We start from the raw sequence: 16,294 nt of genomic DNA on the forward strand, positions 1-16,294 counted from the left end.
ATTGCTCTCCAAAGAGAAGAAATCAAGTTCCATGCACCAGAACACTGACGCAAGCTTCCCTAACCAGGAAACCTTGACAAGCCAATTGTCTAACCCCACCCATTGGGGGTAAATCCTCCACAATAAAAAGGAACCACAGACCTCCAGAATACAGAAAGCCCACTCCAGACACAGCAATCTAAACAAGATGAAAAGGCAAAGAAATATCCAACAGGTAAAGGAACATGAAAAATGCCCACCAAGTCAAACAACAGAGGAGGAGATAGGGAATCTACCTAAAAAATAATTTAGAATAATGATGATAAAATTGATCCAAAGTCTTGAAAACAAAATGGAGTTACAGATAAATAGCCCGGAGACAAAGATTGAAAAGATGCAAGAAATGTTTAATAAAGACCCAGAAGAAATAAAAAAGAGTCAATTAAAAATGAATAATGCAATGAATGAGATCAAAAACACTTTGGAGGGAACGAAGAGTAGAATAACGGAGGCAGAAGATAGGATAAGTGAGGTAGAAGATAAAATGATGGAAATAAATGAAGCAGAGAGGAAAAAAGAAAAAAGGATCAAAAGAAATGAGGACAACCTCAGGGACCTCTGGGACAATGTGAAATGCCCCCAACAATCGAATCATAGGAGTCCCAGAAGAAGAAGACAAAAAGAAAGGCCATGAGAAAATACTCGAGGAGATAATAGCTTAAAACTTCTCTAAAATTGGGAAGGAAATAGCCACCCAAGTCCAAGAAACCCAGAGAGTCCCAAACAGGATAAACCCAAGGCGAAACACCCCAAGACACATATTAATCAAATTAACAAAGATCAAACACAAAGAACAAATATTACAAGCAGCAAGGAAGAAACAACAAATAACACACAAAGGGATTCCCATAAGGATAACAGCTGATCTATCAATAGAAACCCTCCAGGCCAGAAGGGAATGGCAGGACGTACTGAAAGTAATGAAAGAGAATAACCTACAACCCAGATTACTGTACCCAGCAAGGATCTCATTCAGATATGAAGGAGAATTCAAAAGCTTTACAGACAAGCAAAAGCTGAGAGAATTCAGCACCACCAAACCAGCTCTTCAACAAATGCTAAAGGATCTTATCTAGACAGGAAATGCAGAAAGACTGTATAAAGGTGAACCCAAAACAACAAAGTAAATGGCAACGGGACCACACCTATCAATAATTACCTTAAATGGAAATGGGTTGAATGCCCCAACCAAAAGACAAAGATTGGCTGAATGGATACAAAAACAAGACCCCTATATATGCTGTCTACAAGAGACCCACCTCAAAACAAGAGACACATACAGACTAAAAGTGAAGGGCTGGAAGAAAGTATTTCACGCAAACGGAGACCAAAAGAAAGCAGGAGTCGCAATACTCATATCAGATAAAATAGACTTTCAAATAAAGGAGGTGAAAAGAGACAAAGAAGGACACTACATAATGATCAAAGGATCAATCCAAGAAGAAGATATAACAATTATAAATATATATGCACCCAACATAGGAGCACCGCAATATGTACGGCAAACACTAACGAGTATGAAAGAGGAAATTAATAGTAACACAATAATAGTGGGAGACTTTAATACCCCACTCACAACAATGGATAGATCAACTAAACAGAAAATTAACAAGGAAACACAAACCTTAAATGACACAATGGACCAGCTAGACCTAATTGATATCTTATAGGACATTTCACCCCAAAACAATCAACTTCACCTTTTTCTCAAGTGCACACGGAACCTTCTCCAGAATAGATCACATCCTGGGCCATAAATCTGGTCTTGGAAAATTCAAAAAAATTGAAATCCTTCCAGTCATCTTTTCTGACCACAGTGCAGTAAGATTAGATCTCAATTACAGGAAAAAAATTGTTAAAAATTCAAACATATGGAGGCTAAATAACACGCTTCTGAATAACCAACAAATCATAGAAGAAATCAAAAAAGAAATCAAAATATGTATAGAAATGAATGAAAATGAAAACACAACAACCCAAAACCTATGGGAGACTGTAAAAGCAGTGCTAAGGGGAAGGTTCATAGCATTACACGCTTACATCAAGAAACAAGAAAAAAGCCAAATAAATAACCTAACTCTACACCGAAAGCAATTAGAGAAGGAAGAAATGAAGAACCCCAGGGTTAGCAGAAGGAAAGAAATCTTAAAAATCAGGGCAGAAATAAATGCAATAGAAACTAAAGAGACCATAGCAAAAATCAACAAAGCTAAAAGCTGGTTTTTTGAAAAAATAAACAAAACTGACAAACCATTAGCAAGACTCATTAAGAAACAAAGAGAGAAGAACCAAATCAACAAAATTAGAAATGAAAATGGAGAGATCACAACAGACAACACTGAAATACAAAGGATCATAAGAGACTACTACCAGCAGCTCTATGCCAATAGAATGGACAACTTGGATGAAATGGACAAATTCTTAGAAAAGTATAACTTTCCAAAACTGAACCAGGAAGAAATAGAAGATGTTAACAGACCCATCACAAGCAAGGAAATCGAAACTGTAATCAAAAATCTTCCAGCAAACAAAAGCCCAGGACCAGATGGCTTCACAGCTGAATTCTACCAAAAATTTAGAGAAGAGCTAACACCTATCTTACTCAAACTCTTCCAGAAAATTGCAGATGAAGGTAAGCTTCCAAACTCATTCTATGAGGCCACCATCACCCTAATTCCAAAACCAGACAAAGATGCCACAAAAAAAGAAAACTACAGGCCAATATCACTGATGAACATAGATGCAAAAATCCTTAACAAAATTCTAGCGAACAGAATCCAACAACATATTAAAAAAATCATACACCATGACCAAGTGGGCTTTATCCCAGGAATGCAAGGATTCTTTAATATCCACAAATCAATCAATGTAATACACCACAGTAACAAATTGAAAGATAAAAACCGTATGATTATCTCAATAGATGCAGAGAAAGCCTTTGACAAAATTCAACACTCATTTATGATTAAACCTCTCCAGAAAGCAGGAATAGAATGAACATACCTCAACATAATAAAAGCTATATATGACAAACCCACAGCAAGTATCACCCTCAGTGGTGAAAAATTGAAAGCATTTCCCCTGAAATCAGGAACAAGACAAGGGTGCCCACTCTCACCACTACTATTCAACATAGTGTTGGAAGTTTTGGCCACAGCAATCAGAGCAGAAAAAGAAATAAAAGGGATCCAGAGAGGAAAAGAAGAAGTGAAACTCTCACTGTTTGCAGATGACATGATCCTCTACATAGAAAACCCTAAAGACTCTTCCAGAAAATTACTAGAGCTAATCAATGAATATAGTAAAGTTGCAGGATATAAAATTAACACACAGAAATCCCTTGCATTCCTATATACTAACAATGAAAAAACAGAAAGAGAAATTAAGGAAACAATACCATTCACCACTGCAACAAAAAGAATAAGATACTTAGGAGTACATCTACCTAAAGAAACAAAAGACCTATACATAGAAAGCTATAAAACACTGATGAAAGAAATCAAAGAGGACACAAACAGATGGAGAAACATACCGTGTTCATGGATTGGAAGAATCAATACTGTCAAAATGGCTATTCTACCCAGAGCAATCTATAGATTCAGTGCAATCCCTATCAAGCTACCAACGGTATTTTTCACAGAACTAGACCAAAGAATTTCACAATTTGTATGGAAATACAAAAAAACCTCGAATAGCCAAAGTAATCTTGAGAAAGAAGAATGGAACTGGAGGAATCAACCTGCCTGACTTCAGACTCTACTACAAAGCCACAGTCATCAAGACAGTATGGTAGTGGCACAAAGACAGAAATATAGATCAATGGAACAGAATAGAAAGCCCAGAGATAAATCCGCGAACCTATGGACACCTTATCTTTGACAAAGGAGGCAAGGACATACAATGGAAAAAAAGACAACCTCTTCAACAAGTGGTGCTGGGAAAACTGGTCAACCACTTGTAAAAGAATGAAACTAGAACACTTTCTAACACCATACACAAAAATAAACTCAAACTGGATTAAAGATCTAAATGTAAGACCAGAAACTATAAAACTCCTAGAGGAGAACATAGGCAAAACACTCTCTGACACAAATCACAGCAAGATCCGCTATGACCCACCTCCCAGAATATTGCAAATAAAAGCAAAACTAAACCAATGGGACCTAATGAAACTTAAAAGCTTTTGCACTACAAAGGAAACTATAAGTAAGGTGAAAAGACAGCCCTCAGATTGGGAGAAAATAATAGCAAATGAAGAAAGAGACAAAGGATTAATCTCAAAAATATACAAGCAACTCCTGCAGCTCAATTCCAGAAAAATAAAAGACCCAATCAAAACATGGGCCAAAGAACTAATCAGACATTTCTCCAAAGAAGACATACAGATGGCTAACACACACATGAAAAGATGCGCAACATCACTCATTCTCAGAGAAATGCAAATCAAAACCACAATGAGGTACCATTACACGCCAGCCAGGATGGCTGCTATCCAAAAGTCTACAAGCAATAAATGCTGGAGAGGGTGTGGAGAAAAGGGAACCCTCTTACACTGTTGGTGGCAATGCAAACTAGTACAGCCGCTATGGAAAACAGTGTGGAGAATTCTTAAAAAACTGGAAATAGAACTGCCATATGACCCAGCAATACCACTTCTGGGCATACACACTGAGGAAACCAGATCTGAAAGAGACACGTGCACCCCAATGTTCATCGCAGCACTGTTCATAATTGCCAGGACATGGAAGCAACCTAGATGCCCATCAGCAGACGAATGGATAAGGAAGCTGTGGTACATATACACCATGGAATATTACTCAGCCATTAAAAAGAATTCATTTGAATCAGTCCTAATGAGATGGATGAAACTGGAGCCCATTATATAGAGTGAAGTAAGCCAGAAAGATAAAGAACATTAAAGCATACTAACACATATATATGGAATTTAGAAAGATGGTAACGATAACCCTATATGCAAAACAGAAAAAGAGACACAGAAATACACAACAGACTTTTGAACTCTGTGGGGGAAGGTGAGGGTGGGATGTTTCAAAAGAACAGCATGTATACTATCTAAGGTGAAACAGATCACCAGCCCAGGTGGGATGCATGAGACAAGTGCTCGGGCCTGGGGCACTGGGAAGACCCAGAGGAATCGGGTGGAGAGGGAGGTGGGAGGGGGGGATCGGGATGGGGAATACGTGTAAATCCATGGCTGATTCATATCAATGTATGACAAAACCCACTGAAATGTTGTGAAGTAATTAGCCTCCAACTAATAAAAAAAAAAAAATGGAAACGAAGTAGCTACAAGTTGCCATTGAAGATAAGCAAGTGACATACTTCATACATTACAGGGCTTGGACTGGATTCCAGAAGGCAGAGTCCTGAAGCGTGTGGATGCCAATCTGCAAAGCAAAAACTTCAAAGAGCCAGTCAGCAGAGGCATGCAGAACGGAAGACGCATGCGAGGGGCGGCCCCTGGCAAGAAGCCTGGTGCAATGCAACAGAGAAACGTTGAAGCGAAAACGAAAAAGAACAAACTTAGAACTCCCCTGGAACTGGAGATAGTGGCTGTCCCAGAGAGTCACCTCAGCCTCCTCCCAAGAGACGGTCTCGGGTAGATCCTACTGTTGAAAACGAGGACAAAGTCATGAGCAGAACTGCCGACAAAGTCACGATCCCCAACAATTCAAACGGTGGCTAGGTGATGACTTGAACTTAATGACCCGGCCCAAACAAGCTCTCTCATCTTCCTTTGAAGAAGAATGTGGATTCCATGCTAGTGCGTGTCTTCCAGATCGCGACAGTCTCATGCGACTCTTGCCTCCCCATGGACTGTAGCCCACCCGCCTGAACTGTCCGTGGAATTATTCAGGCATGAACCCGGGGCTGGTTTACCATGTCATTCTCCAGTGGATCTTCCTGACCGACCGAGGGATCGAACCCGTGTCTCCTTTAGCTCCTGTAGCACTGCGGTCAGATTTTTTATGGTCTGAGTCTTGGAAGGCCGAATTAATCATCTCGGTCACCTTCTTGCCTCCAGTTAAATATTTAGCTCCTCACAAAAGCATTGAGGTCCGGTTGCTGGGCCGTCTGGGACACAGGCACATGGGACCAGGACATAGAGTTGGCGATGCCTGAGGGCAAGTCTGACGCAAGCTGGGTAGGGTAGAGAGTTGGTGGCAGTAGTCAGGGCTGGTGGGAGGAGGAGGCAGTGGCAGTAGCCAATCTCTCAACCACAGCATCGAAGCAGGACACGAAGCCTCAATTCCAGGAGGGTGAGACAGGGCCGTGCTTGTGGAGCTCCTTCTTTAGATAACAAAGTAGCTAGTAGTTGCCATCGAAGATAAGCAACTGCCATACTTCATACATTACAGTGCTTGGACTGCATTCCAGAAAGCAGAGTCCTCAAGCATGTGGGTACTAATCAGCAAAGCAAGAAGAACTTCAAAGAGCCAGTCAGCAGAGGCATGCAGAGGGGAAGACGCATGCGAGGGGCGGCCCCTGGCAAGAAGCCTGGTGCAATGCAACAGAGAAACATTGAAGCGAAAACGAAAAAGAACAAACGTAGAACTCCCCTGGAACTGGAGATGGTGGCTGCCCCTGTGAGTCACCTCAGCCTCCTCCCAAGAGACGGTCTAGGGTACATCCTACTCTTGAAAACGAGGACACAGTCACGAGCAGGACTGCCATCAAAGTCACAATCCCCGACAACTCAAACGGTGGCTAGGTGATGACTAAAACTTAATTACCCGGCCCAAACAAGCTCTCTCATCTTCCTGTCAAGAAGACTGTGGATTCCGTGCTAGTGCGTGTCTTCCAGATCGCGACAGTCTCATGCGACTCTTGCCTCCCCATGGACTGTAGCCCACCAGCCTGCACTGTCCCTGGAATTATCCAGGCATGAACCCGGGAGTGGGTTACCATGTCATTCTCCAGGGGATCTTCCTGACCTAGGGATCAAACCCGTGTGTCCAGTAGCTCCTGTAGCACTGCGGTCAGATTTTTTATGGTCTGAGTCTTGGAAGGCCAAATTAATCGTCTCGGTCACCTTCTTGCCTCCAGTTAAATATTTAGCTCCTCAAAAAAGCATTGAGGTCCGGTTGCTGGGCCGTCTGTGGACGCATGTACATGGCACCAGGACATAGAGTTGGCGATGCCTGAGGGCAAGTCTGACGCAAGCTGGGTAGGGTAGAGAGTTGGTGGCAGTAGTCAGGGCTGGTGGGAGGAGGAGGCAGTGGCAGTAGCCAATCTCTCAACCACAGCATCGAAGCAGGACACGAAGCCTCAATTCCAGGAGGGTGAGACAGGGCCGTGCTTGTGGAGCTCCTTCTTTAGATAACAAAGGAGCTAGTAGTTGCCATCGAAGATAAGCAACTGCCATACTTCATACATTACAGTGCTTGGACTGCATTCCAGAAAGCAGAGTCTTCAAGCATGTGGGTACTAATCAGCAAAGCAAGAAGAACTTCAAAGAGCCAGTCAGCAGAGGCATGCAGAGGGGAAGACGCATGCGAGGGGCGGCCCCTGGCAAGAAGCCTGGTGCAATGCAACAGAGAAACGTTGAAGCGAAAACGAAAAAGAACAAACGTAGAACTCCCCTGGAACTGGAGATGGTGGCTGCCCCTGTGAGTCACCTCAGCCTCCTCCCAAGAGACGGTCTAGGGTACATCCTACTCTTGAAAACGAGGACACAGTCACGAGCAGGACTGCCATCAAAGTCACAATCCCCGACAACTCAAACGGTGGCTAGGTGATGACTAAAACTTAATTACCCGGCCCAAACAAGCTCTCTCATCTTCCTGTCAAGAAGAATGTGGATTCCGTGCTAGTGCGTGTCTTCCAGATCGCGACAGTCTCATGCGACTCTTGCCTCCCCATGGACTGTAGCCCACCAGCCTGCACTGTCCCTGGAATTATCCAGGCATGAACCCGGGAGTGGGTTACCGTGTCATTCTCCAGTGGATCTTCCTGACCTAGGGATCAAACCCATGTCTCCTGTAGCTCCTGTAGAACTGCGGTCAGATTTTTTATGGTCTGAGTCGTAGAAGGCCAAATTAATCGTCTCGGTCACCTTCTTGCCTCCAGTTAAATATATAGCTCCTCAAAAAAGCATTGAGGTCCGGTTGCTGGGCCGTCTGCGGACGCAGGTGCATTGGGAACAGGACGTAGAGTTGGCGATGCCTGAAGGCAAGTCTGACACACAGCTGGGTGGGGTAGAGAGTTGGTGGCAGTAGTCAGGGTTGGTGGGAGGAGGCAGCGGTGGCAGTAGCCAATCTCTCATCCACAGCACCGAAGCAGGACCCGAAACCTCAATTCCTAGAGGGTGAGGCAGTGCCGTGCTTGTGGACCTCCTTTTCTAGGAAACGAAGTAGAACCTTTGTGGGGAGGAGCCAAGATGGTGCAGGAGTAGGACGGGCAGACCACTTTCTCTCCTACAAATTCATCGAAAGAATAACTGAACACAGAGAAAACTTCACTAAACAACTTCTGATCGCTAGCTTAGGTCATCAGGCGCCCAGAAAAGCAGCCCATTGTCTTTGAAAGGAGGTAGGACAAAATATAAAAGATAAAAAGTGAGACAAAAGAGCTAAGGATGGATATCCGTCCGGGAAGGGAGTCTTAGGCGGCACTGCTTGGGGTAGGGTCCGGGCCTGAGTGCCCTGAGGACTATCGGAGGGAGCTTCTGTGAGTTGCCAACCTGAACTGTGGGAGAGCAAAAGAGAGAGAGAAAACTAACCGGCCCAAACACACTGCTGGCCGTTCGCAGAACAAAGGAACCGAGAAAGTCCAGAGAAGAGCTCGCAGGCTGCGGACCGGCCCAGCCCCGCCAGAGGCAGGAGGCAGGGGGGAGGGGAAGGTCGCGGCGAGACACAGGGCGCAGGCACCCGACCGGCGCGGGTGGGGACTGGGGCTAGGGACGCGGAGGGCAGAAGGCGCACGCACCCGACTGGCGCCAGCAGAAACTGAGACTGGGTCCGCGGAAGGAAGTGGGCGCGCCACACCTGGGGAGAGTGCGCCCATCAAGCCCCTGGCTGCCTGGACCACTCTGACGGGGAAGGCACAGAGAGCAGGCACAGCTGTTTGCTCCGCGCTTTTGTGGAACACCCGAGGGCTGGAACCGCGCGCAGTGCGGGGCGCGCTCCATATGGAGCGGCTGGGAGCCTGAGCAGCGCAGACGGAGAAAGCAGCACCAGCCCCTCCCTGCAGCGCCAGCCCCTCCCCGCAGCGCCAGCCCCTCCCCGCAGCCCCAGCCCCTCCCTGCAGCGCCAGCCCCTCCCCGCACAGCGACGGAACTAGCTACCTGAATAAGAGTCCACCTCCGCCCGCCTGTGTCAGGGCAGAAATGAGGCTCTGAAGAGACTGGCAAACAGAAGCCAAATAAACAAAGGGAACCGCTTCAGAACGGACCGGTGCAACAGATTAAAATCCCTGTATAAAACACCGACTACACCGGAAGGGGCCTGTAGATATCGAGAAGTGTAAGCTGGCTCGAGGAGCTATCTGAAACTGAGCCGAGCCCACACTGACGGCAACAGCTCCAGAGAAATTCCTAGATGTATTTTTACCTTGTTTTTTAAATTTTTTATTTTTTCTTTTTTATTTTTTCTCTTTTATTTTCCTTTAAAATTCCCTATTACTCCCCCATTACTCCTTAACTTTCATTTGTATAGATTTTTACGATTTTTTTAATTAGGGAAAAAAATTTTTTTTTCTTTCTTTTTTTTTCTTTCCTTTTTCTCTTCTATTTTCTATTTTTCTCTTTCTCTTATTTCTTTTGAAGTCCTCTAGTACCCCTCTACTACTCCGTAATTTTCATTTTCAATACACTATAACCTTACAAAAAAAAAAAAAGAAAAGAGAAGCCCTATTTTTAAACCGAAATTCAGTTCCCATTTTTATTCAGGAGTGTGTTGATTATTCTCTCCCAATCTTGACTCTCTGTTTTCTACCTCAGAACACCTCTATTGCCTCCTTTCCCCTTCTCTTCCCAATCCAATTCTGTGAATCTTGGTCGGTGTCTGGGCTACGGAGAACACTCTGGGAACAGACAACTGCGTAGATCTGTCTCTCTCCTCTTGAGTCCCCCTTTTTCTCCTCCTGCTCATCTCTATCTCCCTCCTCCCTCTCCTCTTCTTCATGTAACTCTGTGAACCTCTCTGGGTGTCCCTAACGGGGGAGAATCTTTTTGCCATTAACCTAGAAGTTTTATTATCAGTGCTGTATAGTTGGGAGAAGTCCTGAGACTACAGGAAGAATAAAACTGAAATCCAGAGGCAGGAGACTTAAGCCCAAAACCTGAGAACACCAGAAAACTCCTGACTACATGGAACTTTAAGTAGTAAGTGACCGTCCAAAAGCCTCCATACCTACACTGAAACCAACCACCACCCAAGAGCCAATAAGTTTTAGAGCAAGACATACCACGCAAATTCTCCAGCAATGCAGGAACACAGCCCTGAACGTCAACATACAGGCTGCCCAAGGTCACACCTAACACATAGACCCAACTCAAAACTCATTACTGGGCACTCCATTGCTCTCCAAAGAGAAGAAATCAAGTTCCATGCCCCAGAACACTGATGCAAGCTTCCCCAACCAGGAAACCTTGACAAGCCAATTGTCTAACCCCACCCATTGGGGGTAAATCCTCCACAATAAAAAGGAACCACAGACCTCCAGAATACAGAAAGCCCACTCCAGACACAGCAATCTAAACAAGATGAAAAGGCAAAGAAATATCCAACAGGTAAAGGAACATGAAAAATGCCCACCAAGTCAAACAACAGAGGAGGAGATAGGGAATCTACCTAAAAAAGAATTTAGAATAATGATAATAAAAATGATCCAAAGTCTTGAAAACAAAATGGAGTTACAGATAAATAGCCCGGAGACAAAGATTGAAAAGATGCAAGAAATGTTTAATAAAGACCCAGAAGAAATAAAAAAGAGTCAATTAAAAATGAATAATGCAATGAATGAGATCAAAAACACTTTGGAGGGAACGAAGAGTAGAATAACAGAGGCAGAAGATAGGATAAGTGAGGTAGAAGATAAAATGATGGAAATAAATGAAGCAGAGAGGAAAAAAGAAAAAAGGATCAAAAGAAATGAGGACAACCTCAGGGACCTCTGGGACAATGTGAAACGCCCCCAACATTCGAATCATAGGAGTCCCAGAAGAAGAAGACAAAAAGAAAGGCCATGAGAAAATACTCGAGGAGATAATAGCTTAAAACTTCTCTAAAATTGGGAAGGAAATAGCCACCCAAGTCCAAGAAACCCAGAGAGTCCCAAACAGGATAAACCCAAGGCGAAACACCCCAAGACACATATTAATCAAATTAACAAAGATCAAACACAAAGAACAAATATTACAAGCAGCAAGGAAGAAACAACAAATAACACACAAAGGGATTCCCGTAAGGATAACAGCTGATCTATCAATAGAAACCCTCCAGGCCAGAAGGGAATGGCAGGACGTACTGAAAGTAATGAAAGAGAATAACCTACAACCCAGATTACTGTACCCAGCAAGGATCTCATTCAGATATGAAGGAGAATTCAAAAGCTTTACAGACAAGCAAAAGCTGAGAGAATTCAGCACCACCAAACCAGCTCTTCAACAAACGCTAAAGGATCTTATCTAGACAGGAAATGCAGAAAGACTGTATAAAGGTGAACCCAAAACAACAAAGTAAATGGCAACGGGACCACACCTATCAATAATTACCTTAAAGGGAAATGGGTTGAATGCCCCAACCAAAAGACAAAGATTGGCTGAATGGATACAAAAACAAGACCCCTATATATGCTGTCTACAAGAGACCCACCTCAAAACAAGAGACACATACAGACTAAAAGTGAAGGGCTGGAAGAAAGTATTTCACGCAAACGGAGACCAAAAGAAAGCAGGAGTCGCAATACTCATATCAGATAAAATAGACTTTCAAATAAAGGAGGTGAAAAGAGACAAAGAAGGACACTACATAATGATCAAAGGATCAATCCAAGAAGAAGATATAACAATTATAAATATATATGCACCCAACATAGGAGCACCGCAATATGTACGGCAAACACTAACGAGTATGAAAGAGGAAATTAATAGTAACACAATAATAGTGGGAGACTTTAATACCCCACTCACAACAATGGATAGATCAACTAAACAGAAAATTAACAAGGAAACACAAACCTTAAATGACACAATGGACCAGCTAGACCTAATTGATATCTTATAGGACATTTCACCCCAAAACAATCAACTTCACCTTTTTCTCAAGTGCACACGGAACCTTCTCCAGAATAGATCACATCCTGGGCCATAAATCTGGTCTTGGAAAATTCAAAAAAATTGAAATCCTTCCAGTCATCTTTTCTGACCACAGTGCAGTAAGATTAGATCTCAATTACAGGAAAAAAATTGTTAAAAATTCAAACATATGGAGGCTAAATAACACGCTTCTGAATAACCAACAAATCATAGAAGAAATCAAAAAAGAAATCAAAATATGTATAGAAATGAATGAAAATGAAAACACAACAACCCAAAACCTATGGGAGACTGTAAAAGCAGTGCTAAGGGGAAGGTTCATAGCATTACACGCTTACATCAAGAAACAAGAAAAAAGCCAAATAAATAACCTAACTCTACACCGAAAGCAATTAGAGAAGGAAGAAATGAAGAACCCCAGGGTTAGCAGAAGGAAAGAAATCTTAAAAATCAGGGCAGAAATAAATGCAATAGAAACTAAAGAGACCATAGCAAAAATCAACAAAGCTAAAAGCTGGTTTTTTGAAAAAATAAACAAAACTGACAAACCATTAGCAAGACTCATTAAGAAACAAAGAGAGAAGAACCAAATCAACAAAATTAGAAATGAAAATGGAGAGATCACAACAGACAACACTGAAATACAAAGGATCATAAGAGACTACTACCAGCAGCTCTATGCCAATAGAATGGACAACTTGGATGAAATGGACAAATTCTTAGAAAAGTATAACTTTCCAAAACTGAACCAGGAAGAAATAGAAGATGTTAACAGACCCATCACAAGCAAGGAAATCGAAACTGTAATCAAAAATCTTCCAGCAAACAAAAGCCCAGGACCAGATGGCTTCACAGCTGAATTCTACCAAAAATTTAGAGAAGAGCTAACACCTATCTTACTCAAACTCTTCCAGAAAATTGCAGATGAAGGTAAGCTTCCAAACTCATTCTATGAGGCCACCATCACCCTAATTCCAAAACCAGACAAAGATGCCACAAAAAAAGAAAACTACAGGCCAATATCACTGATGAACATAGATGCAAAAATCCTTAACAAAATTCTAGCAAACAGAATCCAACAACATATTAAAAAAATCATACACCATGACCAAGTGGGCTTTATCCCAGGAATGCAAGGATTCTTTAATATCCACAAATCAATCAATGTAATACACCACAGTAACAAATTGAAAGATAAAAACCGTATGATTATCTCAATAGATGCAGAGAAAGCCTTTGACAAAATTCAACACTCATTTATGATTAAACCTCTCCAGAAAGCAGGAATAGAATGAACATACCTCAACATAATAAAAGCTATATATGACAAACCCACAGCAAGTATCACCCTCAGTGGTGAAAAATTGAAAGCATTTCCCCTGAAATCAGGAACAAGACAAGGGTGCCCACTCTCACCACTACTATTCAACATAGTGTTGGAAGTTTTGGCCACAGCAATCAGAGCAGAAAAAGAAATAAAAGGGATCCAGAGAGGAAAAGAAGAAGTGAAACTCTCACTGTTTGCAGATGACATGATCCTCTACATAGAAAACCCTAAAGACTCTTCCAGAAAATTACTAGAGCTAATCAATGAATATAGTAAAGTTGCAGGATATAAAATTAACACACAGAAATCCCTTGCATTCCTATATACTAACAATGAAAAAACAGAAAGAGAAATTAAGGAAACAATACCATTCACCACTGCAACAAAAAGAATAAGATACTTAGGAGTACATCTACCTAAAGAAACAAAAGACCTATACATAGAAAGCTATAAAACACTGATGAAAGAAATCAAAGAGGACACAAACAGATGGAGAAACATACCGTGTTCATGGATTGGAAGAATCAATACTGTCAAAATGGCTATTCTACCCAGAGCAATCTATAGATTCAGTGCAATCCCTATCAAGCTACCAACGGTATTTTTCACAGAACTAGACCAAAGAATTTCACAATTTGTATGGAAATACAAAAAAACCTCGAATAGCCAAAGTAATCTTGAGAAAGAAGAATGGAACTGGAGGAATCAACCTGCCTGACTTCAGACTCTACTACAAAGCCACAGTCATCAAGACAGTATGGTAGTGGCACAAAGACAGAAATATAGATCAATGGAACAGAATAGAAAGCCCAGAGATAAATCCGCGAACCTATGGACACCTTATCTTTGACAAAGGAGGCAAGGACATACAATGGAAAAAAAGACAACCTCTTCAACAAGTGGTGCTGGGAAAACTGGTCAACCACTTGTAAAAGAATGAAACTAGAACACTTTCTAACACCATACACAAAAATAAACTCAAACTGGATTAAAGATCTAAATGTAAGACCAGAAACTATAAAACTCCTAGAGGAGAACATAGGCAAAACACTCTCTGACACAAATCACAGCAAGATCCGCTATGACCCACCTCCCAGAATATTGCAAATAAAAGCAAAACTAAACCAATGGGACCTAATGAAACTTAAAAGCTTTTGCACTACAAAGGAAACTATAAGTAAGGTGAAAAGACAGCCCTCAGATTGGGAGAAAATAATAGCAAATGAAGAAAGAGACAAAGGATTAATCTCAAAAATATACAAGCAACTCCTGCAGCTCAATTCCAGAAAAATAAAAGACCCAATCAAAACATGGGCCAAAGAACTAATCAGACATTTCTCCAAAGAAGACATACAGATGGCTAACACACACATGAAAAGATGCTCAACATCACTCATTCTCAGAGAAATGCAAATCAAAACCACAATGAGGTACCATTACACGCCAGCCAGGATGGCTGCTATCCAAAAGTCTACAAGCAATAAATGCTGGAGAGGGTGTGGAGAAAAGGGAACCCTCTTACACTGTTGGTGGCAATGCAAACTAGTACAGCCGCTATGGAAAACAGTGTGGAGAATTCTTAAAAAACTGGAAATAGAACTGCCATATGACCCAGCAATACCACTTCTGGGCATACACACTGAGGAAACCAGATCTGAAAGAGACACGTGCACCCCAATGTTCATCGCAGCACTGTTCATAATTGCCAGGACATGGAAGCAACCTAGATGCCCATCAGCAGACGAATGGATAAGGAAGCTGTGGTACATATACACCATGGAATATTACTCAGCCATTAAAAAGAATTCATTTGAATCAGTCCTAATGAGATGGATGAAACTGGAGCCCATTATATAGAGTGAAGTAAGCCAGAAAGATAAAGAACATTAAAGCATACTAACACATATATATGGAATTTAGAAAGATGGTAACGATAACCCTATATGCAAAACAGAAAAAGAGACACAGAAATACACAACAGACTTTTGAACTCTGTGGGGGAAGGTGAGGGTGGGATGTTTCAAAAGAACAGCATGTATACTATCTAAGGTGAAACAGATCACCAGCCCAGGTGGGATGCATGAGACAAGTGCTCGGGCCTGGGGCACTGGGAAGACCCAGAGGAATCGGGTGGAGAGGGAGGTGGGAGGGGGGGATCAGGATGGGGAATACGTGTAAATCCATGGCTGATTCATATCAATGTATGACAAAACCCACTGAAATGTTGTGAAGTAATTAGCCTCCAACTAATAAAAAAAAAAAAAAAAGGAAACGAAGTAGCTAGAAGTTGCCATCGAAGATAAGCAAGTGCCATACTTCATACATTACAAGGCTTGGACTGGATTCCAGAAGGCAGAGTCCTGAAGCGTGTGGATGCCAATCTGCAAAGCAAAAACTTCAAAGAGCCAGTCAGCAGAGGCATGCAGAACGGAAGACGCATGCGAGGGGCGGCCCCTGGCAAGAAGCCTGGTGCAATGCAACAGAGAAACGTTGAAGCGAAAACGAAGAAGAACAAACTTAGAACTCCCCTGGAACTGGAGATAGTGGCTGTCCCAGAGAGTCACCTCAGCCTCCTCCCAAGAGACGGTCTCGGGTAGATCCTACTGTTGAAAACGAGGACAAAGTCATGAGCAGAACTGCCGACAAAG

General features: G+C 42.4%; 2 pseudogenes; both read left to right on the forward strand.

The window, feature by feature from the left end:
• The first annotated feature begins 5,763 nt into the window (after positions 1 to 5,763).
• On the forward strand, positions 5,764 to 6,949 carry LOC133052589 (mortality factor 4-like protein 1; annotated as a pseudogene).
• A 249-nt stretch (positions 6,950 to 7,198) lies between these two features.
• Positions 7,199 to 16,243, forward strand: LOC133052590 (mortality factor 4-like protein 1; annotated as a pseudogene).
• The last annotated feature ends 51 nt before the right edge of the window (positions 16,244 to 16,294 follow it).

The sequence above is a fragment of the Dama dama genome, chromosome X (genome assembly GCF_033118175.1).
Source record: "Dama dama isolate Ldn47 chromosome X, ASM3311817v1, whole genome shotgun sequence".
In the NCBI taxonomy this organism is placed as follows: Eukaryota; Metazoa; Chordata; class Mammalia; order Artiodactyla; family Cervidae; genus Dama; species Dama dama.